At 55.7% G+C, this 27,379-nt stretch overlaps 11 non-coding genes and 2 pseudogenes across 11 annotated transcripts; all 13 read left to right on the top strand.

Annotated features, from left to right (window-relative positions):
• Positions 1–3,958: 3,958 nt before the first annotated feature.
• On the top strand, positions 3,959–4,146 carry LOC118218526. Its single transcript, XR_004763434.1, has one exon. It is a non-coding gene; the product is annotated as a U2 spliceosomal RNA (small nuclear RNA).
• Positions 4,147–4,576: 430 nt separating this feature from the next.
• Positions 4,577–4,693, top strand: LOC118218584. The gene has a single exon (XR_004763465.1). It is a non-coding gene; the product is annotated as a U5 spliceosomal RNA (small nuclear RNA).
• Positions 4,694–5,060: 367 nt separating this feature from the next.
• LOC118218625 lies at positions 5,061–5,251 on the top strand. The gene has a single exon (XR_004763506.1). It is a non-coding gene; the product is annotated as a U2 spliceosomal RNA (small nuclear RNA).
• Positions 5,252–5,668: 417 nt separating this feature from the next.
• Positions 5,669–5,785, top strand: LOC118218583. Its single transcript, XR_004763464.1, has one exon. It is a non-coding gene; the product is annotated as a U5 spliceosomal RNA (small nuclear RNA).
• Positions 5,786–11,831: 6,046 nt separating this feature from the next.
• LOC118218521 lies at positions 11,832–12,020 on the top strand. The gene has a single exon (XR_004763431.1). It is a non-coding gene; the product is annotated as a U2 spliceosomal RNA (small nuclear RNA).
• Positions 12,021–12,444: 424 nt separating this feature from the next.
• LOC118218582 lies at positions 12,445–12,561 on the top strand. Its single transcript, XR_004763463.1, has one exon. It is a non-coding gene; the product is annotated as a U5 spliceosomal RNA (small nuclear RNA).
• Positions 12,562–12,927: 366 nt separating this feature from the next.
• Positions 12,928–13,118, top strand: LOC118218624. The gene has a single exon (XR_004763505.1). It is a non-coding gene; the product is annotated as a U2 spliceosomal RNA (small nuclear RNA).
• A 411-nt stretch (positions 13,119–13,529) lies between these two features.
• Positions 13,530–13,646, top strand: LOC118218581. Its single transcript, XR_004763462.1, has one exon. It is a non-coding gene; the product is annotated as a U5 spliceosomal RNA (small nuclear RNA).
• Positions 13,647–14,012: 366 nt separating this feature from the next.
• LOC118218623 lies at positions 14,013–14,203 on the top strand. Its single transcript, XR_004763504.1, has one exon. It is a non-coding gene; the product is annotated as a U2 spliceosomal RNA (small nuclear RNA).
• Positions 14,204–14,639: 436 nt separating this feature from the next.
• LOC118218580 lies at positions 14,640–14,756 on the top strand. The gene has a single exon (XR_004763461.1). It is a non-coding gene; the product is annotated as a U5 spliceosomal RNA (small nuclear RNA).
• A 5,526-nt stretch (positions 14,757–20,282) lies between these two features.
• On the top strand, positions 20,283–20,460 carry LOC118218643 (annotated as a pseudogene).
• A 429-nt stretch (positions 20,461–20,889) lies between these two features.
• On the top strand, positions 20,890–21,006 carry LOC118218579. Its single transcript, XR_004763460.1, has one exon. It is a non-coding gene; the product is annotated as a U5 spliceosomal RNA (small nuclear RNA).
• A 5,730-nt stretch (positions 21,007–26,736) lies between these two features.
• LOC118218656 lies at positions 26,737–26,951 on the top strand (annotated as a pseudogene).
• Positions 26,952–27,379: the final 428 nt, after the last annotated feature.

The following is a 27,379-nucleotide window of genomic DNA, read 5'->3' as shown; positions in this document are numbered from 1 at the left end:
GCTGGCGCTATTGTTCAAAGGGGGAGATAGGGCAGAGCTTAAAAACTGGCGCCCTCTCACCTTGCTGACGGTAGACTACAAGGTGTTAGCTAAAGTAGCCACCCGCCGCCTGAAGCAGGTGATGAGCAGCCTGGTTAGCCCCGATCAGACCTGTGGCGTGCCCGGGCGTTCCTGCAGCTGGAACTTGGTTCTGCTGCGGGACGTTATAGATTGGGTGCGCGACCGAGGCCTTCCCTTAGCCCTGGTCAGCATTGACCAGGAGAAGGCTTTCGATCGCGTCCAGCATGCTTTCTTGTTCCGGGTCTTAGAGCGCATGGGATTCGGTCCCCGGTTTATGGCCTGGCTGCGCACGCTGTATAGGGGGGTCTATAGCTGCGTGAGGATCAACGGGTTCCTGAGCGGGGCCGTGGAGCAGGCCGGGGGAGTGCGGCAGGGGTCCTGATCCAGCTCCGGGAGGCACTTCGGCTCAGGTCGGCGGTTCGGCCCCTGTTCCTGGTCCAGCTCCGGAAATCGCATCTACCTCAGCTCATGCGCCCGGGATCGGCCAGGTGTTCGGCCCTTTTTCACGGCCCGGGTTGGGCTTGGAGCTGAAAGCAGGAGCGTTGCCGTCAGTGGCTCCGGTCACTGGGCCCTGCGCTGTGGGGGGGGGGCTCACCTGAGCTCTTTACTCCCTTGCCGGGGGCCAGCTCTGGGGAGGAGGACAGGACATCTTCAGCGGAGGGGGCAGCTCTGCTCACCTCTTGGGACCTGGAGACGCCGATGTCGTGGGAGGATGGGCCCCTTCCTGAGGGGGAGGTGGCTGAATGGGCGCAGGCGGTGGTGCGCAAGCGGGCCAGGTCAGGGGAAAAGCAGAATGGGAGGGAGACTAAGGCTGGACCTGGAATCCCTCTCCAGAATAGGTTCATGGCCCTCTCAGGCGGTTCAGAGGGGGAGAAGTCTGAGTCGGACATGGAGGTGGACTTTGGGGCCCTACCTGAGCCTTCAGACGGGCCCCCAGCCAGATCTGTAGCTGACCCCCAGTTTGCAGGCTGGGAGGTGGGTAGAATGGTAGCTGTGCAGGCACTGCGGCTCCTCTACCCCACGGTGGTAGAGTGGTGGGAGGCAGCCAAAGTGCGTTTTGGGCAGTTCTGCCGAAATTTCAGCATCAAGCAGCGGCGGAGAGAGCGTGCAGAGATCAAAAGGTGGCTCGACACGCTGGCGTACCTGCACGCACAGATCAACAACGGAAGGGCGGTGAGGTGGGAGGCCTACGAGGGGGTGAAGGAGCGGGTCAGGAGCCTTCTGGAGGACAGGGCTAAGGCTTTGGCGTTCCAGGCACGGCTGAGAGAGATGGAGGAGGGGGAGAAGCCCACCTCCTTTTTCTTTCAGGCCGCAAGGGCGCGGAAAAACGCCGCTACCATTTCTGGTCTGAAGGGGGAAGGGGGGCTGGTAACAGGCATCCCGGAGATGCTGGATACTGCTGAGGAGTTCTACTCTGACCTTTTCAGCAGGAGAGAGTGCGACCCGGAGGTGCAGGAATCGCTCCTTGACTGTGTGGCAGCCCGGTTAAGAGAGGAGGAGGTGCAGACCTTGGAGGCAGGACTCAGCCTTGATGAGGTAACAACGGCACTGCGCTCATTGAGGGACGGGCGGGCCCCGGGGCACGATGGGCTCCCAAAGGAGTTCTATGTTGCCTTCTGGGACCTAATAGGGCCTGACCTCTTGGAGGTGTTTCAGGCTCTTCTGGAGGGGGGGGGCCTGTCGGCCTCCATGAGGAAGGGGGTGCTGGCGCTATTGTTCAAAGGGGGAGATAGGGCAGAGCTTAAAAACTGGCGCCCTCTCACCTTGCTGACGGTAGACTACAAGGTGTTAGCTAAAGTAGCCACCCGCCGCCTGAAGCAGGTGATGAGCAGCCTGGTTAGCCCCGATCAGACCTGTGGCGTGCCCGGGCGTTCCTGCAGCTGGAACTTGGTTCTGCTGCGGGACGTTATAGATTGGGTGCGCGACCGAGGCCTTCCCTTAGCCCTGGTCAGCATTGACCAGGAGAAGGCTTTCGATCGCGTCCAGCATGCTTTCTTGTTCCGGGTCTTAGAGCGCATGGGATTCGGTCCCCGGTTTATGGCCTGGCTGCGCACGCTGTATAGGGGGGTCTATAGCTGCGTGAGGATCAACGGGTTCCTGAGCGGGGCCGTGGAGCAGGCCGGGGGAGTGCGGCAGGGGTGCCCGCTCTCCCCGCTGCTCTACGCACTGTTCATGGAGCCCTTTGCGGAGCTAGTGCGTAGGGACCCAGGTATCGACGGGGTGAGGATCCCAGGGGCAGCTGGGGAGAATTTAAAAATCCAGCAGTACGCCGACGATACAACAATTTTCGTGGCTTCCTCTCGGTCGCTGGCAAGGGTGCGGGTGCTGGTGGACAAATTTGCAGCGGGGACGGGTTCAAAAGTAAACCTGGCAAAGTCCTCCGTTTTGTTCTGCGGGCAGTGGAGAGAGGAGCCGGGGGACTGTGGGGGTTTTGATAGGAGCGAGGGGGGGCTGAAAGTGTTGGGTGTCAGATTCTTTCCCCAGGGGAGCGCAGAGCAGAACTGGGAAGCGCGCTTGGCCCTGGTGAGATCGCGGCTGGGGATGTGGGCACGCAGGCGGCTGTCACTGACTGGGAGGGTGGTAGTAGTGAAGGCTGTCCTGCTCCCACTCCTCCTGCATTTGGCCTATGTGTTCCCGGTTCCAGCGAGGACGAAGTTGGCACTGACCAGGGCCATGTTCCACTTTCTCTGGGGAACTAGGTATGAATATGTGCGCCGTGAAATAATGTACCTGCCGGTAGCTAAAGGGGGGCGGGGTGTGCCAAGGGTCCCCCTGAAGCTTGACACTTTATATGCCTGCTTTGCATGCAACATCTTTTTAAACCAAAGTCCCGCACAAATGCTTTTATTTTGCACGGCTGTTTCTGGCCAATGCCTTGCGACATCTGGTGCCGCTAACTCACGTGGCTCCGCGCGCAGACATCCTGTCCCCCGCCTATCAGGCCGTGGTGCGCTATCTGAGGCAGGCCTCGGCGCACATAGGGGGGGACAGGCTATTACAGCACAGGCAGATATACAACAGCCTGGCTCATATGCAAGTAATTGCCCCACAGGGGGTGCCGCCCAATATGGACTGGGCCGGGGTGAGTGGGGGGAGGACACCAGGAGTGGTGCGGGACCTTCACTGGCTCTGCGCCCTGAACAGGTTAGCGGTGCGGGAGGTGCTGCATAGACACGGATGCAGTGCCAGTCCACTCTGTCCTAGGGGCTGTGGTTTTTCGGAATCCGTCCCTCACGCGTTCTGGGAGTGCCGGTTTGCGGTGCTCTATTGGGGGCTGGTTCAGGGCCTCCTCAGGAGGCTTGGCCCCACTTTCAGTTTGAGCAGGGCTGGGGTCCTGTTCAAGAAGGGAGTGGGAGTTTTGGGGGCTGTGGCCCAGGGGGCGGTGTGGGACGTCATAGGCTATGCCAAGTGGGTCCTGTGGGAGGACAGAATGGCGGTAGTGGGGACAAGGGTAAGGGCGCTAAGTCCCAGCCAGCTCTTCCACAGGTTCTGTGGGAGGGTGGCAGAAAGGATAAGGGTGGATGGGGCGGTGCGCGGGTGGGACTGGGTACAGGGATACTGGGGAGGGTTAGAAGGGGTGTTTCCACTCTAAATGGTGTGCACTGGTGAATAGTTCCTTAAGTATATTAATTTGTTTTGTTTTGATTTGTTTTGTTTTGTTTTGTTTTGTTTTGTTTTGTGTGTAATTTGGTTTGGGGTGTTACGATACGTTCTGAGTGTACTGGGTAACTGGTACGGTTTAATAGTGTACAGTATGAGAGGTATGTGTTGTATGCGTAGGGTGTGCAACATGTATGTAAGGCGGAAGCAGTGAGTGGGCAATGTGGTTGGGGTATGGATGCTATGTGTATGCGTCATGAGTATGTTGATGTAATGTGGAATGGATGTAATTATGTGAAGTGTTTTAATAAAAAAAAAAAAAAAAAAAAAAAATCTGTTCTTATCAGTTTAATATCTGATACGTCCCCTATCTGGGGACTACATATTAAACGGATTTTTGAGACTGGGAGTCGGAGAAGGAGCTTGCTCCGTCCGCTCCACGCATCGACCCGGTATTGCAGTACGTCCGGGAACGGTGCGCCTCTATTTTCGGGTGCAAAGGAAATGCTTCTGCTTCTGCTTCTGCTTCTGCTTCTGCTTCTGCTTCTGCGTGGAGTAGACAAGCAACTGAGTCCTTGTGGGGTTTTTTTTTTTTTTTAAATGAAATAAAAGAAATAGTTTTATCGTGTGTGTGTCGTTCTTTCTTTCTATCTATCTATCTATCTATCTGTCTGTCTATCTATCTATCTATCATTCTCCGTCAGCTAGCTGGGTGAGTGAAGTTGGTTAAGTAAGTCAGCTAGCGAGCCAGTTTGCAGCGGTCCGTGGCTCGCTTGCGCCCTCTGCCAGTCGGGCGGTTATAGCGTCTCCTCTCCCTCTTCTGCGGATAACGCGCGGGGGCGCCGGCGGACAACTCCGGGCCTGCGGCTCCGGGCCGGGAGGGCCTACGGCGGCTGGTGCCGGCGAGAGGCCACGTGTGCTCGGGTTTCTCTTCATCACGCACAAATCTTTCGCCTTTTACTAAAGATTTCCGTGGAGAGGAACACTCCTGAGTTTGTGCTATTTTTGGATGCTCCGTCCGCCGGACGGGGCGACTTTTCTGTTCTTAAGAGAGCTTGTTGATGACTTGTTGCCATGTGTCCCTGGTTTGTGACTTGTCAGGTACATGTGTTATAGAGTGTGGACTGTCTCCTTGCTTGCTTAGCTAGGCAATTACATAGCTGTTCCGCGAGTGCTCGTGCAATTAAACGGCGATAAGAGCCTTCAGCACGTAGGTAGCTACCGTGGCAGAGGACGTGGGGCTTTGTGGGTGGAGCTGAGGTGACGGCCAGAGGTCCCGGGGGGGAAGCGTCGAGGGGGCCCCGGACCAATGGCGAGCGGGGACCGGGTCCGGCCGGACCCCGCGATCGGATTCCCGGCCCCCTGGGCGGCGGCGGCCAGCTGTGGCCAATTTTCAGGCCATCGCTTCTCGGCCTTTTGGCTAAGATCAAGTGTAGTATCTGTTCTTATCAGTTTAATATCTGATACGTCCCCTATCTGGGGACTACATATTAAACGGATTTTTGAGACTGGGAGTCGGAGAAGGAGCTTGCTCCGTCCGCTCCACGCATCGACCCGGTATTGCAGTACGTCCGGGAACGGTGCGCCTCTATTTTCGGGTGCAAAGGAAATGCTTCTGCTTCTGCTTCTGCTTCTGCTTCTGCGTGGAGTAGACAAGCAACTGAGTCCTTGTGGGGTTTTTTTTTTTTTTAAATGAAATAAAAGAAATAGTTTTATCGTGTGTGTGTCGTTCTTTCTTTCTATCTATCTATCTATCTATCTGTCTGTCTATCTATCTATCTATCATTCTCCGTCAGCTAGCTGGGTGAGTGAAGTTGGTTAAGTAAGTCAGCTAGCGAGCCAGTTTGCAGCGGTCCGTGGCTCGCTTGCGCCCTCTGCCAGTCGGGCGGTTATAGCGTCTCCTCTCCCTCTTCTGCGGATAACGCGCGGGGGCGCCGGCGGACAACTCCGGGCCTGCGGCTCCGGGCCGGGAGGGCCTACGGCGGCTGGTGCCGGCGAGAGGCCACGTGTGCTCGGGTTTCTCTTCATCACGCACAAATCTTTCGCCTTTTACTAAAGATTTCCGTGGAGAGGAACACTCCTGAGTTTGTGCTATTTTTGGATGCTCCGTCCGCCGGACGGGGCGACTTTTCTGTTCTTAAGAGAGCTTGTTGATGACTTGTTGCCATGTGTCCCTGGTTTGTGACTTGTCAGGTACATGTGTTATAGAGTGTGGACTGTCTCCTTGCTTGCTTAGCTAGGCAATTACATAGCTGTTCCGCGAGTGCTCGTGCAATTAAACGGCGATAAGAGCCTTCAGCACGTAGGTAGCTACCGTGGCAGAGGACGTGGGGCTTTGTGGGTGGAGCTGAGGTGACGGCCAGAGGTCCCGGGGGGAAGCGTCGAGGGGGCCCCGGACCAATGGCGAGCGGGGACCGGGTCCGGCCGGACCCCGCGATCGGATTCCCGGCCCCCTGGGCGGCGGCGGCCAGCTGTGGCCAATTTTCAGGCCATCGCTTCTCGGCCTTTTGGCTAAGATCTGGAGTTTGAAGACGGAGAAGGCGATGACGACAAACGGCGACAGCATGCCGACCCATAGGGTGCGGCTCCGAAATACGGTGCGGTTCGAAATGGAGGACATGGACAAGAGAAAGGTAGACCTGGATGGGTTTGTGAAAGATGTGCTAATGGGTGGATTGGGGGTTGAGGCAGGTTCTGTGTATTGTTTGCAGGACTTTTCAAACAGAGGGTTCTTTGATGTCACATTTTATTCTGAGGGGGATTGCCAGAATTTGCACGCGCGCTATGTGGAGTGCAGGGAGGCGGTGGTTTTACAGGGCATCAGAGTGCTGTTGCTCTATGCTCAGGCCCTTAGACCTTTAACGGTGCACTTGTTTAATCCATATGCACGGGAAGAGGACCTAGTGTGCTTCTTGAAGCGATATTGTGTGGATGTGCGGGAAGGGGTAAAATTGAAGAACAAGTATGGGATTTGGAACGGCAAAAGAAGGTACATGGTGCGCTTCAAGCAGGATCAGCAGGGAGTGGGAGGCTATGTTCACCCTCCGGGTTCCTTCTCCATAGGCCCTGATAAAGGGTATCTTAGTTATCCAGGACAGCCCCTGTACTGCAGACGGTGTGGGCTGTTTGGGCATTTGAAGGACATTTGCAGCACAGAAAGGTGTAGGCATTGTCAGTCGGCGGAGCATACAACTAAGGATTGTAGGGCTCCTAAAATGTGTAGCCTTTGTGGAAGCAGGGAACATTTGTTTCGGGTGTGTCCTGATCGGCCGCGCTCCTACGCCAGCTGGTTCAGGAATGTGCTGGAGGACAGAGATTTTGGGGCAGGCAGGAAGAAAGGTGCCACTAGGGGGCCTATGCAGCAGAGCGCGCCTGCTGCTTCTGCAGAAGCCCCAAAGCGTAATGGAAAACCTGGAGAGGGACAGCAGCCGGGGGTGGGCCTAGAGCGGCTTGGGGCTTCTGCCTCTGGAGAAGGTGGTACGGGAGCTGGACTGGGGGAAGGTCCTGGCCAGGCGGCAGGAGTGGGAGCTGCTGCGGAGCACATTCCTGTTCCAGGGTTTGTGGAGACACAGGCACAGGACATAGGCCAAAGGGAGGCTCCGGATCCGGGGCGGGTGGTGGTGGTGAATTCGGACCAGGGCTTGGATCCAGCTGCGGGGCCCGTCCCTCCGGAGGATTCGGCAGTGGACGGTGGTGGTGGTCCATGTCCGGAGCTGGCTACTGGATCCGGGCCAGAAGTTACTTTGGGCCAGGAGGAAAAAAAAGTCCAGGGGCCTGGGCCGGCAAAAATACCTGGGGCAGGGTATGTGCAAGTGTTTGGGGTGGGGGTTTTTTTGGGTAAGGACGGGGGGGCAGCGACGCCGCCTACTGACGAGGTGGAGGCTCCTGCGGGGGGATGGGCGGCCGTTGGGGTGTCGCAGGAAATGTTTTCTGCCTCAGGCAAAGGTTTGGGAGCGGGCTCGGATTCGACCGAGGTGGGGGCCACTCTCCTGGCTCCGGCGGACCTGCCTGCGCCGAAATGGGGGGACAGCCCATGCTCAGGGGAGGAGCCAATGGACGCCTGGGTGGCGGTATCCCGGAAACGCCGGACATTGGGAGAGGGGGACTGCCCCAGGAAGGTGAAGACAGGGGACGAGGGGAAGACGGGCGATCAGATGACTCTGGGTAACCGGTTTGAGGTGCTGGCGAGCCCTCAGGGGGAGTCTCTGGACTCGGTATACTTGGATGAGGTGATGCAGATGGAGATGGGATCTCCATCCGCATGGTTAGAGGGGGGTGGGGTAGAGGCTTTGGTGGAGACCATGGGGATGGTTTTAGGGGGGGACGGGGGAGAGAAGGGAAGAAGGGGAGGGGGGCAAAAAGGAGGAGGGGGGCAAGAAAGATGATGCTCCGGGTGTGGTAGAGAATGAAAGTGGAGCTGGGGCTGGGCTCTAAATGGTTACGGGTATATTTATTTGTTGTTCAAAATGCAATAATGCAGATTACAGTGGTGACTGCAAATGTTCGCGGGCTTAGAGACCCGGTCAAGAGAGCCGCTGTTTTTGCCTCTCTGGTTGCAATGAGGGCAGATGTATTTCTACTGCAGGAAGTGCATCTGAGGGATGAGGAGGATGCCCAAAAGCTGTCTGAGGAGTGGGTCTGGGGGCCTTCAGCGTGGTCAGTGGGGAGTGTGCACTCCAGTGGCGTTGGGATTATGTTTAGGGGGAGCACCTTTGGAATTGATGATGTGGTGAGGGTGGTGGCGGGGAGGGTGATTTTGGTGGATTTTAGCTTGCAAGCAACAAAATTTAGGCTCATTAACATGTACGGGCCGGCAAAGAGAGGGGAGAGGTTAGAGGTATTCAGGATGCTGCCTGGGCTCCTGACTACAGCTAGATCCACAATCTTTGGGGGGGATTTTAACACGTCCTTGGACCGGGTGGCTGGTGCTGGTGCTCAGGGCGGGGGTGCTGGGACTGTGGACTATTCCACCAGGGCGCTGGCGGAGGTCGTGGCTGATTTCGGCCTGGCTGATGCATATCGGGAGATGAACCCAGGAGGGGAAGGCAGAACATGGCGGAATTCCAGAGGGGCAGCTAGTCGCTTAGACTATTTCTTTGTAAGCAAGGAGCTGAAGGGGTTGGGATGTGTTGCTCTCCCCTCATGGTTTTCAGATCACGATATGCTGAAGCTGACTCTGCAGTTGGATGGTCAGAGCTGGGGCCCAGGGTACTGGAGACTGAACGTGGAGCTGCTGGCCAGAGAAGGGTTTAAACAGGCTTTTAAGAATTTTTATAAGGCAGTTAGGGCGCTGCGGCCTTTTTACCACACTGTAGGGGAGTGGTGGGATGCCGCAAAGATTAGGATGGGGGTGTTTTGTAGGAGGTTCGCCAGCACAGTGAGGAGGAGAGAGAGGGCAGAGGTGCACAGATGGGAATGCTCACTGGCTTATCTTCATGGCCGGCTAAATGCTGGAGGTGAGGTGGAGCTGGCGGCATATGAAGGTATTAAATACCGGTTGAGGGAGTTGCTAGAAAAGAGGGCCAGGACGGTTGCCTTTCAGGCCAGAGTTAAAGAAATGGAGGAGGGGGAAAAACCCTCGTCGTATTTTTTTCAGGCCATGAAGGCTAGGCGCAACGCCGCTGCAATCAAGGGGCTGAAGGTAGATAAGGGGGTGGTTGCAGATATACAACCGATGCTGAGGGCGGCGGAGGCCTATTACGCGGACCTGTTTAGTGTAAGGGCGTGTGATTTTGAGGCCCAGGAGGCCTGTCTTAAGGCCATAGCCAGAAGATTGGGTGAGGAGGAGGCTAGGGAGCTTGACTGTCCGTTGACTGTGGAGGAGGTATGGGAGGCCTTGCGGACAATGAAAGAGGGGCGAGCCTCTGGGTCAGACGGGCTCCCAGTGGAGTTCTATAAGGCCTTCTGGGACGTGCTGGGGGCAGACCTGGTAGAGGTTTATAGAGCGTCTTTGGAAATGGGGGTAATGTCAGACTCGATGAGGAAGGGTGTGGTTGTGCTTTTGCATAAGGCAGGTGACAAAACGGACCTGAAAAACTGGCGGCCCCTAACTCTTTTAAACAGTGACTACAAAGTAATGGCGAAAGCGCTGACTAGGAGGGTGAAGAAGGTGATGAGCTCCTTGGTAAGTGGGGATCAGACCTGTGGAGTTCCTGAGCGATCCCTATCCTGGAATTTAGTGCTGGTGCGGGATGTGCTGGACTGGGTCAAGGAGAGAAACCTGCCGTTGGCCTTGGTTAGTCTGGACCAGGAGAAGGCTTTTGACCGGGTCCAGCATCGCTTCCTCCTCCGGGTGTTAGAGAGGATGGGATTTGGCAGAGGGTTCTGTGGGTGGCTGCGCACATTGTATAATCGTGTGTACAGTTGCATACGGATAAATGGGCATCTCAGCAGGGCGGTGATGCAGGCCGGGGGGGTGCGGCAGGGGTGCCCCTTGTCACCGCTGCTCTATGTATTGGTTATAGAGCCGTTTGGGGAACTGGTAAGGCAGGACGCAGGGGTGGATGGGGTGCTGATTCCCGGGGCTGCGGGGGAGAGGCTGAAGATACAGCAGTATGCTGACGACACAACGGTCTTTGCATCTTCACAGGCATCTTTGAGGCGTGTACGGGCCCTGACTGAAGTATACACATCGGGCACGGGGGCAAAGGTGAATTGGGAGAAGTCATCGGTTTTTTATGGCGGTAAATGGAGAGAGGGCACAGGTGATGGTGGTGGGTTTGCACAATGTGAGGAGGGCATGAAAATACTGGGGGTGAAATTCTTTGCTGAGCGCAGCGCAGAGAGAAATTGGGAGGCGAAGTTGGCTATGGTGCGCATGTGCCTGGGGAGGTGGGCGCAGCGCAAATTGTCGCTATCGGCTAGGGTGATGGCAGTCAAGGCAGCTTTGCTGCCGTTAGTCTTGCACTTGGGGTACGTGTTCCCGGCTCCGGCTAGGGTAAGGCTGGCTCTCACCAGGGCTGTGTTTAAGTTCCTGTGGGGAGGGACATACGAATATGTGAGCCGGGAGCAGATGTACATGCCGGTGGCGAAAGGGGGGCGGGATGTCATCAGACTGCCGTTGAAGTTGGAAGTGATGTACAGCAGCATGGCTTGCAGGTGCCTGCTCGAGAAGGTGCCGCACAAGTGCTTTTATTTTGTGCGGCTGTACTTAGCCTTTGCGCTGCGGCGGTTAACACCGTTATCACACGTGGTGCCCAGGGCGGAACAGATGACCCCAGCGTACAAGGCGGTGGAGCTAGCACTAAGGAGAGAGCCAGATTTGATGGTGAAGGAGGTGGTGCTGAGCCACCGAGAGTGGTACAAGGCTGTGGTGGCGCGTCAGGCTGTGGCCCCAAGCATGGTACCTCTGGGGATAGACTGGGGCAGGGTGAGCAGCGGAAGGGCTCCGGGTGGGGTAAAGGACATCCATTGGAGGTGTGCATTAGGGAGACTGCCGGTGAGAGAGGTGCTCCACAGGCACGGGTGTTCCCAGAGCTCGCTCTGCCCCAGGGGGTGCGGGGGTATCGAGACAGTGTGGCACGCCTTTTGGGCTTGTGCCTTCGCCAGGGCTTTTTGGGGACTGGTGCAGAGGCAGTTGCAGAGGGCTGGGTTGGGGTGGAAGGTAGGGGGAGAGGAGCTCCTCTACAGGAAAAATATGGAGGGTTTGGGCTCGGCCAAGGCACAGTTGGTGTGGGATGTGTTGGGGTACGGGAAGTTGGTGTTGTGGGAGGACAGGAGGGAGGTAGAGAGGAGGCTGGTGAGGGTGATGACGCCTCTCCAGCTGTTTTACAAGTTAAAGGGGAGGGTTGCAGAAAGAATAAGGGCAGATGGGGTAATGAGGGGCTGGGAGTGGGTGCAGGAGAAATGGGGAGGGTTAGAGCGGGTTTTTGTGTAGACCACGGGAATGTCTATGTATGGGGAAAAAGAAATGTAAAAGGGAAGGAAAACGGGTAATACGTGAAATGGAAATTAAAAGGGAAGGTGGTAAAGAATAAAGTACAAATGTATGTAAAGTACAATGTATATACTTGGGATGGAATGGTTGTGTGTACTTTTGTGTTTTGTGTAGGCGATGATGTGGTTTAGCTCCGTTCAACGTGAAGTGGCTCTGAGATCAAATCTGATTTGGTCACTTAGCTTGATGATCGGGTAGGCTTGCAGTTGTGAGCCTAACGGATGGAGATACGAGCTGAGTTTTTGTAGAAAAAAAAAAAAAAAAAAAAAAATCTGTTCTTATCAGTTTAATATCTGATACGTCCCCTATCTGGGGACTACATATTAAACGGATTTTTGAGACTGGGAGTCGGAGAAGGAGCTTGCTCCGTCCGCTCCACGCATCGACCCGGTATTGCAGTACGTCCGGGAACGGTGCGCCTCTATTTTCGGGTGCAAAGGAAATGCTTCTGCTTCTGCTTCTGCTTCTGCTTCTGCTTCTGCGTGGAGTAGACAAGCAACTGAGTCCTTGTGGGGTTTTTTTTTTTTTTTAAATGAAATAAAAGAAATAGTTTTATCGTGTGTGTGTCGTTCTTTCTTTCTATCTATCTATCTATCTATCTGTCTGTCTATCTATCTATCTATCATTCTCCGTCAGCTAGCTGGGTGAGTGAAGTTGGTTAAGTAAGTCAGCTAGCGAGCCAGTTTGCAGCGGTCCGTGGCTCGCTTGCGCCCTCTGCCAGTCGGGCGGTTATAGCGTCTCCTCTCCCTCTTCTGCGGATAACGCGCGGGGGCGCCGGCGGACAACTCCGGGCCTGCGGCTCCGGGCCGGGAGGGCCTACGGCGGCTGGTGCCGGCGAGAGGCCACGTGTGCTCGGGTTTCTCTTCATCACGCACAAATCTTTCGCCTTTTACTAAAGATTTCCGTGGAGAGGAACACTCCTGAGTTTGTGCTATTTTTGGATGCTCCGTCCGCCGGACGGGGCGACTTTTCTGTTCTTAAGAGAGCTTGTTGATGACTTGTTGCCATGTGTCCCTGGTTTGTGACTTGTCAGGTACATGTGTTATAGAGTGTGGACTGTCTCCTTGCTTGCTTAGCTAGGCAATTACATAGCTGTTCCGCGAGTGCTCGTGCAATTAAACGGCGATAAGAGCCTTCAGCACGTAGGTAGCTACCGTGGCAGAGGACGTGGGGCTTTGTGGGTGGAGCTGAGGTGACGGCCAGAGGTCCCGGGGGGAAGCGTCGAGGGGGCCCCGGACCAATGGCGAGCGGGGACCGGGTCCGGCCGGACCCCGCGATCGGATTCCCGGCCCCCTGGGCGGCGGCGGCCAGCTGTGGCCAATTTTCAGGCCATCGCTTCTCGGCCTTTTGGCTAAGATCAAGTGTAGTATCTGTTCTTATCAGTTTAATATCTGATACGTCCCCTATCTGGGGACTACATATTAAACGGATTTTTGAGACTGGGAGTCGGAGAAGGAGCTTGCTCCGTCCGCTCCACGCATCGACCCGGTATTGCAGTACGTCCGGGAACGGTGCGCCTCTATTTTCGGGTGCAAAGGAAATGCTTCTGCTTCTGCTTCTGCTTCTGCGTGGAGTAGACAAGCAACTGAGTCCTTGTGGGGTTTTTTTTTTTTTTAAATGAAATAAAAGAAATAGTTTTATCGTGTGTGTGTCGTTCTTTCTTTCTATCTATCTATCTATCTATCTGTCTGTCTATCTATCTATCTATCATTCTCCGTCAGCTAGCTGGGTGAGTGAAGTTGGTTAAGTAAGTCAGCTAGCGAGCCAGTTTGCAGCGGTCCGTGGCTCGCTTGCGCCCTCTGCCAGTCGGGCGGTTATAGCGTCTCCTCTCCCTCTTCTGCGGATAACGCGCGGGGGCGCCGGCGGACAACTCCGGGCCTGCGGCTCCGGGCCGGGAGGGCCTACGGCGGCTGGTGCCGGCGAGAGGCCACGTGTGCTCGGGTTTCTCTTCATCACGCACAAATCTTTCGCCTTTTACTAAAGATTTCCGTGGAGAGGAACACTCCTGAGTTTGTGCTATTTTTGGATGCTCCGTCCGCCGGACGGGGCGACTTTTCTGTTCTTAAGAAAGCTTGTTGATGACTTGTTGCCATGTGTCCCTGGTTTGTGACTTGTCAGGTACATGTGTTATAGAGTGTGGACTGTCTCCTTGCTTGCTTAGCTAGGCAATTACATAGCTGTTCCGCGAGTGCTCGTGCAATTAAACGGCGATAAGAGCCTTCAGCACGTAGGTAGCTACCGTGGCAGAGGACGTGGGGCTTTGTGGGTGGAGCTGAGGTGACGGCCAGAGGTCCCGGGGGGAAGCGTCGAGGGGGCCCCGGACCAATGGCGAGCGGGGACCGGGTCCGGCCGGACCCCGCGATCGGATTCCCGGCCCCCTGGGCGGCGGCGGCCAGCTGTGGCCAATTTTCAGGCCATCGCTTCTCGGCCTTTTGGCTAAGATCAAGTGTAGTATCTGTTCTTATCAGTTTAATATCTGATACGTCCCCTATCTGGGGACTACATATTAAACGGATTTTTGAGACTGGGAGTCGGAGAAGGAGCTTGCTCCGTCCGCTCCACGCATCGACCCGGTATTGCAGTACGTCCGGGAACGGTGCGCCTCTATTTTCGGGTGCAAAGGAAACGCTTCTGCTTCTGCTTCTGCTTCTGCTTCTGCTTCTGCTTCTGCTTCTGCGTGGAGTAGACAAGCAACTGAGTCCTTGTGGGGTTTTTTTTTTTTTTTAAATGAAATAAAAGAAATAGTTTTATCGTGTGTGTGTCGTTCTTTCTTTCTATCTATCTATCTATCTATCTGTCTGTCTATCTATCTATCTATCATTCTCCGTCAGCTAGCTGGGTGAGTGAAGTTGGTTAAGTAAGTCAGCTAGCGAGCCAGTTTGCAGCGGTCCGTGGCTCGCTTGCGCCCTCTGCCAGTCGGGCGGTTAAAGCGTCTCCTCTCCCTCTTCTGCGGATAACGCGCGGGGGCGCCGGCGGACAACTCCGGGCCTGCGGCTCCGGGCCGGGAGGGCCTACGGCGGCTGGTGCCGGCGAGAGGCCACGTGTGCTCGGGTTTCTCTTCATCACGCACAAATCTTTCGCCTTTTACTAAAGATTTCCGTGGAGAGGAACACTCCTGAGTTTGTGCTATTTTTGGATGCTCCGTCCGCCGGACGGGGCGACTTTTCTGTTCTTAAGAAAGCTTGTTGATGACTTGTTGCCATGTGTCCCTGGTTTGTGACTTGTCAGGTACATGTGTTATAGAGTGTGGACTGTCTCCTTGCTTGCTTAGCTAGGCAATTACATAGCTGTTCCGCGAGTGCTCGTGCAATTAAACGGCGATAAGAGCCTTCAGCACGTAGGTAGCTACCGTGGCAGAGGACGTGGGGCTTTGTGGGTGGAGCTGAGGTGACGGCCAGAGGTCCCGGGGGGAAGCGTCGAGGGGGCCCCGGACCAATGGCGAGCGGGGACCGGGTCCGGCCGGACCCCGCGATCGGATTCCCGGCCCCCTGGGCGGCGGCGGCCAGCTGTGGCCAATTTTCAGGCCATCGCTTCTCGGCCTTTTGGCTAAGATCTAGTGATAGGACTTTGATTGCGAAGAAAGAGCGATAGTTGTGTACACGCGCTGGGTGGGCAGGATGGAGGGCCCGGCGCCAGAATTTTCGACTGGTGGGCTGCGTCGGCGAAATACGCTGAGGGTCGTCGTCGCATCGGCACGCAGGCAAGTCGTGGATTTGAGGTATGTGGTCGTGGACTTGTTCAGAGAGCTGTTCCAGGTGGGGACTTCAAGGATGTACTGCTTGCAAGACTACCAGGCCAAGGGCTTTTTTGATGTTACTTTGGACAGTGAGAGCCTGTGTTTGGAGGTTTTTGAAAAGTTTAAGGCGATGGGGCCTCACGAGGCACTGACGGGGATTTTATTGGAGCCCCTTTTTTCGTTTGATGTGAAGATTGTCACGGTTGTGATGTATAATCCGTTTGTACCGACTCTGGATGTGGAGTGTTTTTTAAAGAGGCGCTGTACCGTGCTGAAGACAGAGGTCAAGCTGAAAAATGCTTTTGGCATCTGGAATGGGAAGCGACAATACTTGGTGAGGCTTCAGAGGGATTCAGCGGAAATCGGGGGAGTAAAACACCTGCCTGCAATGTTCATGATCGGGCAAGATAAAGGGTACCTCACGTATGCAGGGCTTCCTGCATACTGCCGAAAGTGCTTCTGTTACGGCCACATGGCCAAGGATTGCACAAACGAAATTGTTTGTAGTGTGTGCGGGGAGAAGGGCCATGTGGCAAGGGACTGCACTAATGATAAGGTCTGCCACCTGTGTGGAGGGAAGGATCACCTGTTCCGGAAGTGCCCGGAACGGCACCGGTCTTTTGCTGAGGTGGTGCAGGGAGGAAGGAAGTCCCCTGGTGGTGAAAGTGGAGCGGTGGGGGAGTCGGCTGGAGGAAGTGGGTGGAAGTCCGGTCCGGATCCGGTCCGGGTTCCTCCCCAGGTTGGGGAGCCGGCGACCCCGGTGGCTGGGAAGCAGGCACGGAATGTGGGCATCAAGGAGGTTGCGGAGGAGCTAACCGTGGGTGCAGCTGCAGCGGAGGAGCTGGCGCAGGTGGATGGGGCGGCCCTGGCAGGCCGTACCACAGTGCAGGAGGAGGGCAAGGCTGTGGAGGGTCCAGAGTCGGGCCGTCCTGTGGAGGTGACGGGGGAGGTGGTGGCTGAACCGGTGAGCGGTGGGTCTGCGGCGGAGGTGAGCTTGGAGACGGCTCTGGCGGTGGAGGCTGGAGGGACTCCGCAGGGGCAGGCAGCACAAAAGCGAGGCCTTGTGACGGACTGGGCCCTGGCGGTGGAGGAGGAGGACCCGCTGGAACTGGGGAACATCTCGGATATCCTGCTGCCGAGCAAGAAGGTGAAAGTAAATGGGGCTGGGGATCTTTCTCCAGCAAATTCTGAATGTTCTATGGGTGTGGGGAGTGGGGAGAGCCTGGAGTGGGACCCGCCGTCGCCCATGATGGAGACTGCTTATGATGGGGGAGGGTTTTCACCGGGCTCTCAGAACGAGTTGCCCTATTTAGGGGAGGGGGTGATGGGGGAGAGGTCGGGGGGGACTGTTTTGTGATGGCAGATTTTTCTGTGATGACCTGTAACGTGCGGGGTTTGGGGGGGAAGATGAAGAGGGGGGGGGGTGTTACAGTTTTTGGCACTTAGAAAGTGCGCAGTGTACTTTCTGCAGGAGGTACACCTGAAGTCCGAGGAGGATTGTAGGGTGTTTTCAGGGGAGTGGGGTTTGGGGCTCTCTTTTTGGAGTGTGGGGGGAGCCCACTCTTCTGGGGTTGGGATTTTGTTTGGATTAAGGGACTTTGTTGTGGTGGGGGTTTTTTCCTTTGTGCAGGGGAGGGTTTTGGTGGTGGATGTTGACTGGAGGGGGGTTAAGTGGCGCCTAATAAACGTGTACGCGCCAACGCTGCCAGTAAGACGAAGGGAGTTGTTTACGGGTTTCGATGGCATCTTGTCCACGAACCGATGTGTTATTTTTGGGGGGGATTTTAATGTTTCGTTTGAGGGGGGTGATTCTACTCTGCCTGCTTTAAGGGGGTTGGTGAAAAAGTTTGGATTAGTGGATGTGTTTAGGGTATTGCACCCGGTGGAGCCAGGCTTCACCTGGGGAAACTCAAGGGGAGCCCGGAGCAGGCTGGATATGGTTTTCTTTAGGGGGGGGCAGAAGGTGAGATCTGTGAATATTGTACCTTTATTTTTTTCTGATCACTGTGGGGTGGTTGTGGGGTTGGATGGGGATGTGCCCAGGTTCGGGAGGGGGTTCTGGAGGTTGAATGTCCAGGTCGTGAAGGAAAAGGCATTCCAAGAACGCGTCCGGGCCCTGTATAGAGGGTGGGCCTGCCTGAAGCCCTTCTTTTCCACAGTTGTAGAGTGGTGGGAGGGGTTCAAGGCAAGGGTGAAGGAGTTAGCAAGGGAATATTGCAGGGGGAAGAGGAGGAGGGAGGAGAGGAGATATAGGCAGCTCCAGAGGCAGCTGGAAGCTGTCTATGTACATTGGAACCAGGGGGGGGTTTTTGATGATCAGCGGTGGGCGTACCTGAAGGAGGAGTTGAAGGGGTGGTTTGAGGAGCGGGCACGGGTGTTCTCTTTTAAGTGTAGGGTACAAAGGCAGGAAGTGGACGAGAAATGCTCGTCATATTTCTTCCAGACGGTGAGGGTGGCACAGGGGAAAAAGTTGGTGAGCGGGTTGAGAGGAAGGGACGGGAGGGTACGGACGAAGGCAGAGGAGATGGTGGCCGTAGCCTCTGACTTCTATGCGGAACTTTTTAAAGAGCGGCTTGTGGACGGTGAGGCAAGCGCCTTTTTCTGGGTATGGTGGCAGAGGGGGTGCCAGAGGGGGTGCGGGCAGCCCTGGAGCTCCCCATTAGTAAGGAGGAGCTCCGAGGTGCGCTGGGAGGCATGAAGGAAGGTAAGGTGCCGGGGTTGGATGGTCTCCCGAAGGAATTCTATGCGGAGTTCTGGGACGTGCTGGGGGATGACCTGCTAGAGGTGGTGCAGGAGGTGTTCCGGCGGGGGGAGCTAGCGCCGTCAATGAGGGAGGGGGTGGTGACCCTGCTGCATAAAAAGGGAGATCCGGGGGATCTCCGCAACTGGCGGCCCATCACCCTCCTGTGCGTTGATTACAAGCTGTTGGCAAGGGCTTTGGCAGCGCGACTGGGTCTGGCTATGCCTCACCTTGTGAGGGAGGACCAGACGTGCGGAGTGGAGGGGAGGTCAACGACTTTTAATCTACAGCTGGTGCGGGATGTTTTGTGTTGGGTGGGGGATCGGGGCTTGCCTCTGGTGGTGGCTAGCCTGGACATGGAAAAAGCTTTTGACAGGGTGAATCACGGGTTTTTGTTTAATGTTTTGGCACGGTGCGGGTTTGGTGGGGGTTTTTTAAAGTGGTTAGGTTTAATGTACAGCGGTGTGGGAAGTAGGGTGATGGTAAACGGGTATTTGGGGGGTTTTTTGAGGCAGGAGGGGGGGGTCAGGCAGGGGTGCCCACTGTCACCCCTCCTGTACGCCCTATATGTGGAGCCTCTGGGGGAGGCGATTAGGCGGGAGGAGGAGATTAGGGGGATCTCAATCCCAGGGGGAGGTAGGGAAGCTCTTAAGGTGTCCCTCTATGCAGATGACATGACCCTGTTTTTTAGGACAGAGAGGGGTCTGGAGGTGGCCTTGGGGTTGGTTGAGGAGTTTGGGAGGGGGTCGGGGGCCCGACTAAATCGGGCAAAGTCCCAAATGAAATATTTTGGTACATGGAGGGCCAGGGTGGATGCCCTGGGTGGGCTGGGAGTTGCGGAGGGCCCGCTCAGGATATTAGGAGTAGATTTCGGGGGGGACACGGCCGAGGATGCAGAGAGAAATTGGGGGAGGAGGTTGGCAGGGGTGGAGAAGAGATTAGGTCTGTGGTCGGGGAGGCGCCTTACCGTAAGTGGTAAGGTTATGGCCCTGAAGGCGGACATCTTGCCGTCCCTGACCTACTTGGCTAGGGTGTTTGTCATGCCCCTGCGCATGCGCAGGGATTTGACCAGGAAGGTGTTCCGGTTCCTGTGGGGGGGGTATGAGTACATCCAACGGGTGAGTATGTATCAGGCGGTGGAGGAGGGGGGTAGGGATGTTCCATGCTTCCCGTTGAAATTTGATGTTATGTTTTTTTGTAACATGTGCGTGGCTCTAGTGGGGGAGAGGGTGCACAAATTCCAGCTCTTTGTACGGTTCTGGGTGTCGGGGTACTTCCGCTCCCTGGTGGAATGGGACAATAGGGTCCCAAGGGCGGAGGTGGCTCCGGCGCAGTTTTTGTATATGGTGAGATGGGCAAAGAGGAAGGAGGTGTGGGGGAATAGGGAGCTGGCAACGGATCATCGGCGCTTGTATAAGGTGCTGAGGGACAAGATGAGGCCGGAGGGGGGTTTGCGGGTGGGGGTGGGAAGGGAAGGATGGGTGGCCGTGCAGAAAAAAGGCCTGGAAAACAGGTTAAAAGACCTGAACTGGCTGGCGGCATATGGGCGGTTGCCGGTGCGGGATACCCTGTACCGGCACAAATTGACAAAGAACAGGTACTGTCCAAGGTGGGGGTGTGGGGAGGAGGAAACAGTGCTGCACGTGTTTTGGGGGTGCGGGTTCGCACAGGAGGTGTGGGCTGGGGTGAAGGGTAGGTATGGGGTTCTGAGGGAGCTGCGCCAGGAGATGGTACTCTACGGCAGCGGGCTGGAGAGGATAAAAGGAAGGGAAGGCTTCTTAACACTGTTGCTTCTCAGTGTTGTGAAGCACAAATTGTGGGTGGCTAGAGGAGAGAGGGGAGCAGTGAGGCAAGGTTGGACAGGGAGAGGGGTGGTGGAGATGGTGAAGGCGGAGGTGGAGCGGCGTTTCCAGGGGGAAGTGCTGCGGTGGGGGTTTAACGCCGCAAGAGAGCGGTGGAAAGGTTTAATTTGAGGTTAATATAGGGGGGGTGTTTTATGATTTTGGGCAAGGTGTCTTTGGAAGGGGTGTTTTGTGGGGAATGTGTTTGGAGTTTGTATAGAGGTACTGATTTGTGTTTGTGTTGGGTGGGTTTTTGGGGGTTTGTGTTTTGGATTTCAATTGGGGGGGGGGGCTGCTATGGGAGATCTGGACTTGGACTTGCGGGTTGGAAGGGAAAATGTGCATGTAATGTGTTGTGATGGTGAGTGAATAAAATTTTTTCAAAAAAAAAAAATCTGTTCTTATCAGTTTAATATCTGATACGTCCCCTATCTGGGGACTACATATTAAACGGATTTTTGAGACTGGGAGTCGGAGAAGGAGCTTGCTCCGTCCGCTCCACGCATCGACCCGGTATTGCAGTACGTCCGGGAACGGTGCGCCTCTATTTTCGGGTGCAAAGGAAATGCTTCTGCTTCTGCTTCTGCTTCTGCTTCTGCTTCTGCTTCTGCGTGGAGTAGACAAGCAACTGAGTCCTTGTGGGGTTTTTTTTTTTTTTAAATGAAATAAAAGAAATAGTTTTATCGTGTGTGTGTCGTTCTTTCTTTCTATCTATCTATCTATCTATCTGTCTGTCTATCTATCTATCTATCATTCTCCGTCAGCTAGCTGGGTGAGTGAAGTTGGTTAAGTAAGTCAGCTAGCGAGCCAGTTTGCAGCGGTCCGTGGCTCGCTTGCGCCCTCTGCCAGTCGGGCGGTTATAGCGTCTCCTCTCCCTCTTCTGCGGATAACGCGCGGGGGCGCCGGCGGACAACTCCGGGCCTGCGGCTCCGGGCCGGGAGGGCCTACGGCGGCTGGTGCCGGCGAGAGGCCACGTGTGCTCGGGTTTCTCTTCATCACGCACAAATCTTTCGCCTTTTACTAAAGATTTCCGTGGAGAGGAACACTCCTGAGTTTGTGCTATTTTTGGATGCTCCGTCCGCCGGACGGGGCGACTTTTCTGTTCTTAAGAAAGCTTGTTGATGACTTGTTGCCATGTGTCCCTGGTTTGTGACTTGTCAGGTACATGTGTTATAGAGTGTGGACTGTCTCCTTGCTTGCTTAGCTAGGCAATTACATAGCTGTTCCGCGAGTGCTCGTGCAATTAAACGGCGATAAGAGCCTTCAGCACGTAGGTAGCTACCGTGGCAGAGGACGTGGGGCTTTGTGGGTGGAGCTGAGGTGACGGCCAGAGGTCCCGGGGGGAAGCGTCGAGGGGGCCCCGGACCAATGGCGAGCGGGGACCGGGTCCGGCCGGACCCCGCGATCGGATTCCCGGCCCCCTGGGCGGCGGCGGCCAGCTGTGGCCAATTTTCAGGCCATCGCTTCTCGGCCTTTTGGCTACGATTTATTTCAAAGAAGGCGATGACGACGCAGGAGGGTGGATTGCCGGCCTACCGGGTGCGGCTGAAGAACACTATTCGGTTTGAAGCAGAGGAGGGATCGGAAAAACGTAAGTGCTTTAATTTGGAATTTTTTGTTAAAACGGTGTTAAAAGAATTGCTACATGTGGAGCCAGAAACTGTTTTTTGTCTGCAAGACTTCGGGAATAGGGGTTTTTATGACGTGACTCTGTATTCTGAGGCCGCCTGCTACAATTTGCACAATAATTACAAGGCAATGAAAGACGCACCTGGTATGGAAGGGATAAGGGTGGAGTTATTGTTTGCAAAGGCACTGAGACCGTTAACTGTGCACATGTACAATCCGTTTGTGCCGGAAGAAGATGTGCTGTGTTTTTTGAAAAAGTACTGCTCTGAGGTGCGGGATGGCACCAAAGTTAAGGATAAGTTTGGGTTCTGGAACGGCAAACGCCGCTTTATGGTGCGTTTCAGACAAGATCCCAAGAGTGTGGGAGGGTTCTCGCACCCTCCTGGTTCCTTCGCCATTGGCCCCGACAGGGGGTACCTCGTTTACCCAGGACAGCCCCTGTTTTGCCGCAGGTGCGGCTCATTTGGGCACATTAAGGAGGTGTGCTCAACAAACAGGTGTAGGCACTGTTTGTCTCCTGAGCACGAGACAAAGGACTGCGTGGCGCCAAAATCATGCACTTTGTGTGGAAGCACTGAACATTTGTTCCGGGCATGCCCGGAAAGGAGGGCGTCCTATGCTGCTTCAGTGCAGGCAGATAAGGGAACGAGGGGGAGGAAGCCTGAGGCTGGAAAGGAAAGTGCTGGGCCGGCTTCAGGCGCAGGTCTGGTGGAGGGCCGGGCCGGGCCGGCTCAGGGGGCGGAGCCTGTACTGGGGGCGGAGCTAGTGCCGGACCTGGTTTTGGAGGACTCCGAAATAGGAGCGTTAGAGCAAAGGCCAGGGCCTGGTGGGGACGGGGTGGCGTCGCCAGATCCTGCCGGACAAGCAGATTCTGTAGCGGAGGAGGTCTCTGGAGCAGGGGGCACAGGAGGAGCAGGAGTCCCTTCAGCGGGAGGTGGAGGGGCGTCGGAGTCTGGGCCTAGCGGAGTGGGGGATTTTGGCAGGGGTTTGGGGATGGTGGGGTTGTTTGGGCCCGGAGCACCCGTGGCCACTGGTCTGGAGGCGTGCTTGAGGCGGCGGACAGTTGTGGGGGGGGCGTCTTCCCCGGCTCTCTTCTCCCCTGGAGAGGAGAGGGTGCAGGAGGGGGACTCATTCCCGACGGGGGAGGAAGCGGCGCTGCTGACCTCGGCGGACCTGAAAACTCCAGTATCGTGGGGGGACAGCCCCTTTCCGGGGGAAGGATCGGGGACAGGCTGGATGGAGGTCCCGACAAGGAAGAGGTCCATGACGGGAGACCGGACCCCCCCAAAGGGACTAAAGGTGTTGCCACAGGTGGAACTGTCAAAACGCTATGTGGCGCTGGAAGGGTCTGCTGTGGGAGAAGGCAGGGAGGGGGAGATGGATATGGAGGTGAGCTCCCCCTCAGCCCTTTTGGAAGGATGGGATGTAGAGGGGTTGGTGGAGGCTATGGGGATGTCTCAGGAGGGGGGGGAGGAGAAAGGTGGAGGGGAGGAGGGAAAGGCATAAAGGTGATGGGTGTGCGCTGTACTTGCACAATTGTCACAATGGAGTTAACACTGGTCACAGTGAATGTGCGGGGGATGAGGGACCCGACTAAGAGAGCGGCAGTGTTCGCATCCCTGCGGGCAATGCGGGGGGACATCTTCCTCCTACAGGAGGTTCATTTGAAGGATGAGGGAGATGTAGCCGGTTTTACTCGGGAATGGGGGTGCGGACCATCGGGTTGGTCGGTGGGGAACGTCCACGCAGATGGTGTGGGAGTTTTATTTAGGGGTCACTCCTTCGTGATGGAGGAGGTGGTGGTGGTAGTGGCTGGGAGGGTGGTTTTTGTTGATTTCAGGTTTGGGGCGGGGAGGTTTAGAATAATAAATGTATATGCACCGGCACAAGGGGGGAACAGGCTTGAGGTACTTGCAGAGCTAGAAGGGTGTTTGACAACATCCAGGGCTGTGATCCTTGGAGGAGATTTTAACGTGGCATTAGACGGTTTAGGGGCGGGCGTGGATGTAGGGCGGAACCCGGGGGAGGGGGATTTCTCTGCTAAGGCGCTGGCTAGGCTGCTCAGCAAACACGCATTGGTGGATGGGTATCGGGTGGTGCATCCAGGAGGGGCAGGGCACACTTGGAGGAACTCACGCGGAGTAGCCAGGCGCTTAGACTACTTTTTTATAGGGAGGGAGCAGAAGGTCCTGGGGTGTGCTCTAATACCTGTCTGGTGCTCAGACCACGACGCGCTAGAGGTCTCCTTGGGGGCAAATGGTCCAGAGTGGGGCCCGGGTTTTTGGCATTTTAACACGAGATGTTTGAAGTCAGAGGACTTTAAGGCGAGTTTCAGTCATTTTTATCGGACTGTCCGGGCTCTGAGACCGCTGTACCCCTCAGTAGTGGAGTGGTGGGAAGACTCAAAGGGGCGGTTCCGAGAATTTTGCAGAAAGTACAGCAGCGCTGTGCAGAGAAGGGAAAGGGGGGAGCTCGGTAAATGGGTTTCTTGCCTAGAGTATTTGCACGGGCAGTTAAATAAGGGAGTAGCGGTGGACTGGCCAGTGTACGAAGGGGTGAAGAGGAGGATTAGGGGGATTTTGGAGGGGAGAGCTCGCTCCCTAGCCTTTCAAGCAAGAGTGCGGGAGCTGGAGGAGGGGGAGAGGCCTTCAGCCTATTTTTTGCAGGCGGTAAAGGCCAAACGGAACGCTGCGGCGATGGCGGGTCTGGAGTCAGGGCAGGGAGTGGTGACGGGGACCGAGAGGATGCTGGACGTCGCCAAAGCATATTACGCCAACCTCTTTAGCCGGCGGGAGTGTGATCGGGGAGCGCAAGAGGCACTACTAAGGTGTGTGGGGGCTAGCTTAGGGGAGGAGGAGGCGCTGGCTTTGGAGGCGCCGCTGTCTTTGGAGGAGGTGACAGCGGCGCTGCGCGCTATGAAGGATGGGAAGTCGCCAGGGCATGACGGGCTCCCAAAAGAGTTTTATACTGCCTTTTGGGGACTGATCGGGCCTGACCTCCTGGACGTGTACAGGATCCTGTTGGAGGAGGGGATCCTGACATGTTCAATGAGGAAGGGAATCACAGCACTGGTGTTTAAGGCAGGGAGCAGAACGGACTTGGGGAACTGGCGCCCTTTAACTCTGTTGACAGTAGACTACAAGTTACTAGCAAAAGTGGCAACAGAGAGGCTGAAGCAGGTGATGGGCGGCCTGGTAAGCCAAGACCAAACGTGTGGGGTGCCAGGCCGGTCCGCGGCGTGGAATCTGCTACTGACCAGGGATGCTCTCGACTGGGCAGAGGAGAGGAAAGTCCCTTTAGCACTGGTGAGCCTTGACCAGGAGAAGGCATTCGATCGGGTCCAGCACCAATTCCTGTTTAGGGTGCTGGAGAGGATGGGGTTTGGGCCAGGTTTTAGGAGCTGGGTGAGGACGCTGTACAACCGGGTGTACAGCTGCATCAGGGTGAACGGGCACCTGAGTGGGGCAGTGCAGCAGGCGGGGGGGGGTGAGGCAGGGGTGCCCACTCTCCCCCCTGCTGTATGTGCTGACCATGGAACCCTTTGCAGAGCTGGTGAGGCGGGACCCAGACATAGATGGTTTTGCGATTCCGGGGGCAGCGGGGAACAGGGTGAGAATACAGCAATATGCCGATGACACAACCTGCTTCGTGACATCGGTGAAGGCCCTAAAGAGGGTCAGAGCACTCACGGAGAAGTTTGCGGAGGGCACGGGCTCCAAAGTGAATCTGCAAAAATCATCGGTCATGTTCTGCGGGAGATGGGTGGAGGACACCAGCGATTGCGGGGGCTTTCGACGGGGTGAGGAGGGCTTAAAAATCCTCGGTATCTGGTTTTATAGAAGAGACAGCGCCGCACGTAATTGGAGGTACAGACTGGGAGTGGTGCGTGCGTGTTTGGGGCTCTGGGCGCAGCGCAGGCTCACAATCACTGGGCGGGTGGTGGTGCTGAAGGCAGTGGTGTTGCCAATGCTATTACATTTGGCGTATGTATTTCCCATGCCAGGCCGGGTGAAGCTGGCCCTGAACAAAGCGGTATTTCAGTTCATGTGGAGCGGGAAATACGAGTACGTGAGCAGAGAGGCGATGTACTTGCCGGTAGACAAGGGGGGGCGGGGTGTGCCCAGGATTCCCTTAAAATTAGAGGTGATCTACACCAGTTTTGTCTGTAGTATAGTTTTAAAGAGAGCAGGGCACAAATGTTTTTATTTTGCAAGAATGTATTTAGCAAACGTACTCCGACGCGTGGAGCCAATCTCCCACACGGTGCCAAGGGCGGAGGAGTTGTCCCTCCCCTATCGGGAGGCGGTGCGCTGCCTGAGGAGGAGCAGGGTAGCGATGACGAGGGAGGAGATAATAGATCACCGGGCTTTGTATAAAGGTTTGGAGACAGGGCAGGCCTCAGCCTTTGTGGGGCTTCCGAGGGGGGTAGAGTGGGCCAAAATAAGTGGGGGAAAAGTCCAGGGAGAGGTGAAGGATATGCACTGGCGATGCGCCTGGGGCAGGCTACCAGTGCGGGAGGTGCTCTATCGCCACGGGTGCGCGCACACTGAAGTGTGCCCGAGGGGGTGCGGGGCGCCGGAAACGGTGAGGCACGCTTTTTGGGCGTGCCCTTTCGCCAGGAGGTACTGGAGGAAAGTGCAGGACATGCTGCAAGGGGTGGGGCTGGAAGTGGTCCTGTCCGAAAGGAAAATTGTGCAGGGGGAAGGAGTGTGGGGCCCTGGGGAGAAGAGATCAGCGCTGCTCTGGAAGGTACTGGGGTATGCAAAGGTGGTCCTATGGGAAGATAGGATGGCGGTGGTGGGAAAGAGGGTGAGGATTCTGACACCACTGCAGGTGTATTTCAGGTTCCAGGGGAGGGTGGCAGAGCAGGTGAGGGTGGATAGGGAGGTAAGGGGGGAGGATTGGGTCCGGGAAGAATGGAGGGGGTTGGGGAGGATGGCTCAACAGGCACTGTGAGCCGAGTTTATTCTGTATGCACATTGGGAGTACTTGGTGGAAAATGTATCTTTTGCTTTCCTTTTTGTATTTGGTTTTTGTTTATGTTTATGGAATACAATTGGGAAAAAAAAATGGGTTTGGAATAAAAGAAAATGTACTGTATCTGTTTTCTTTTGTAGATAAGCACGATGAAGAGCATACGTGTTCTCCTTTTGAAGCGTGAAGGTGGGCAAGATTCTGGATCTTGGCTTTGATGATCGCTTAAATGAAAAGGTAACATGAACAGAGTGTTTTGTAAAAAAAAAAAAAATAAAAAAATCTGTTCTTATCAGTTTAATATCTGATACGTCCCCTATCTGGGGACTACATATTAAACGGATTTTTGAGACTGGGAGTCGGAGAAGGAGCTTGCTCCGTCCGCTCCACGCATCGACCCGGTATTGCAGTACGTCCGGGAACGGTGCGCCTCTATTTTCGGGTGCAAAGGAAATGCTTCTGCTTCTGCTTCTGCTTCTGCTTCTGCTTCTGCTTCTGCTTCTGCGTGGAGTAGACAAGCAACTGAGTCCTTGTGGGGTTTTTTTTTTTTTTTAAATGAAATAAAAGAAATAGTTTTATCGTGTGTGTGTCGTTCTTTCTTTCTATCTATCTATCTATCTATCTGTCTGTCTATCTATCTATCTATCATTCTCCGTCAGCTAGCTGGGTGAGTGAAGTTGGTTAAGTAAGTCAGCTAGCGAGCCAGTTTGCAGCGGTCCGTGGCTCGCTTGCGCCCTCTGCCAGTCGGGCGGTTATAGCGTCTCCTCTCCCTCTTCTGCGGATAACGCGCGGGGGCGCCGGCGGACAACTCCGGGCCTGCGGCTCCGGGCCGGGAGGGCCTACGGCGGCTGGTGCCGGCGAGA

This window comes from Anguilla anguilla, chromosome 18, assembly GCF_013347855.1.
Source record: "Anguilla anguilla isolate fAngAng1 chromosome 18, fAngAng1.pri, whole genome shotgun sequence".
NCBI lineage: Eukaryota > Metazoa > Chordata > Actinopteri > Anguilliformes > Anguillidae > Anguilla > Anguilla anguilla.
The sequence above is the reverse complement of the archived record's forward strand: the minus strand, read 5'-3'. Positions and strand labels throughout refer to the sequence as shown.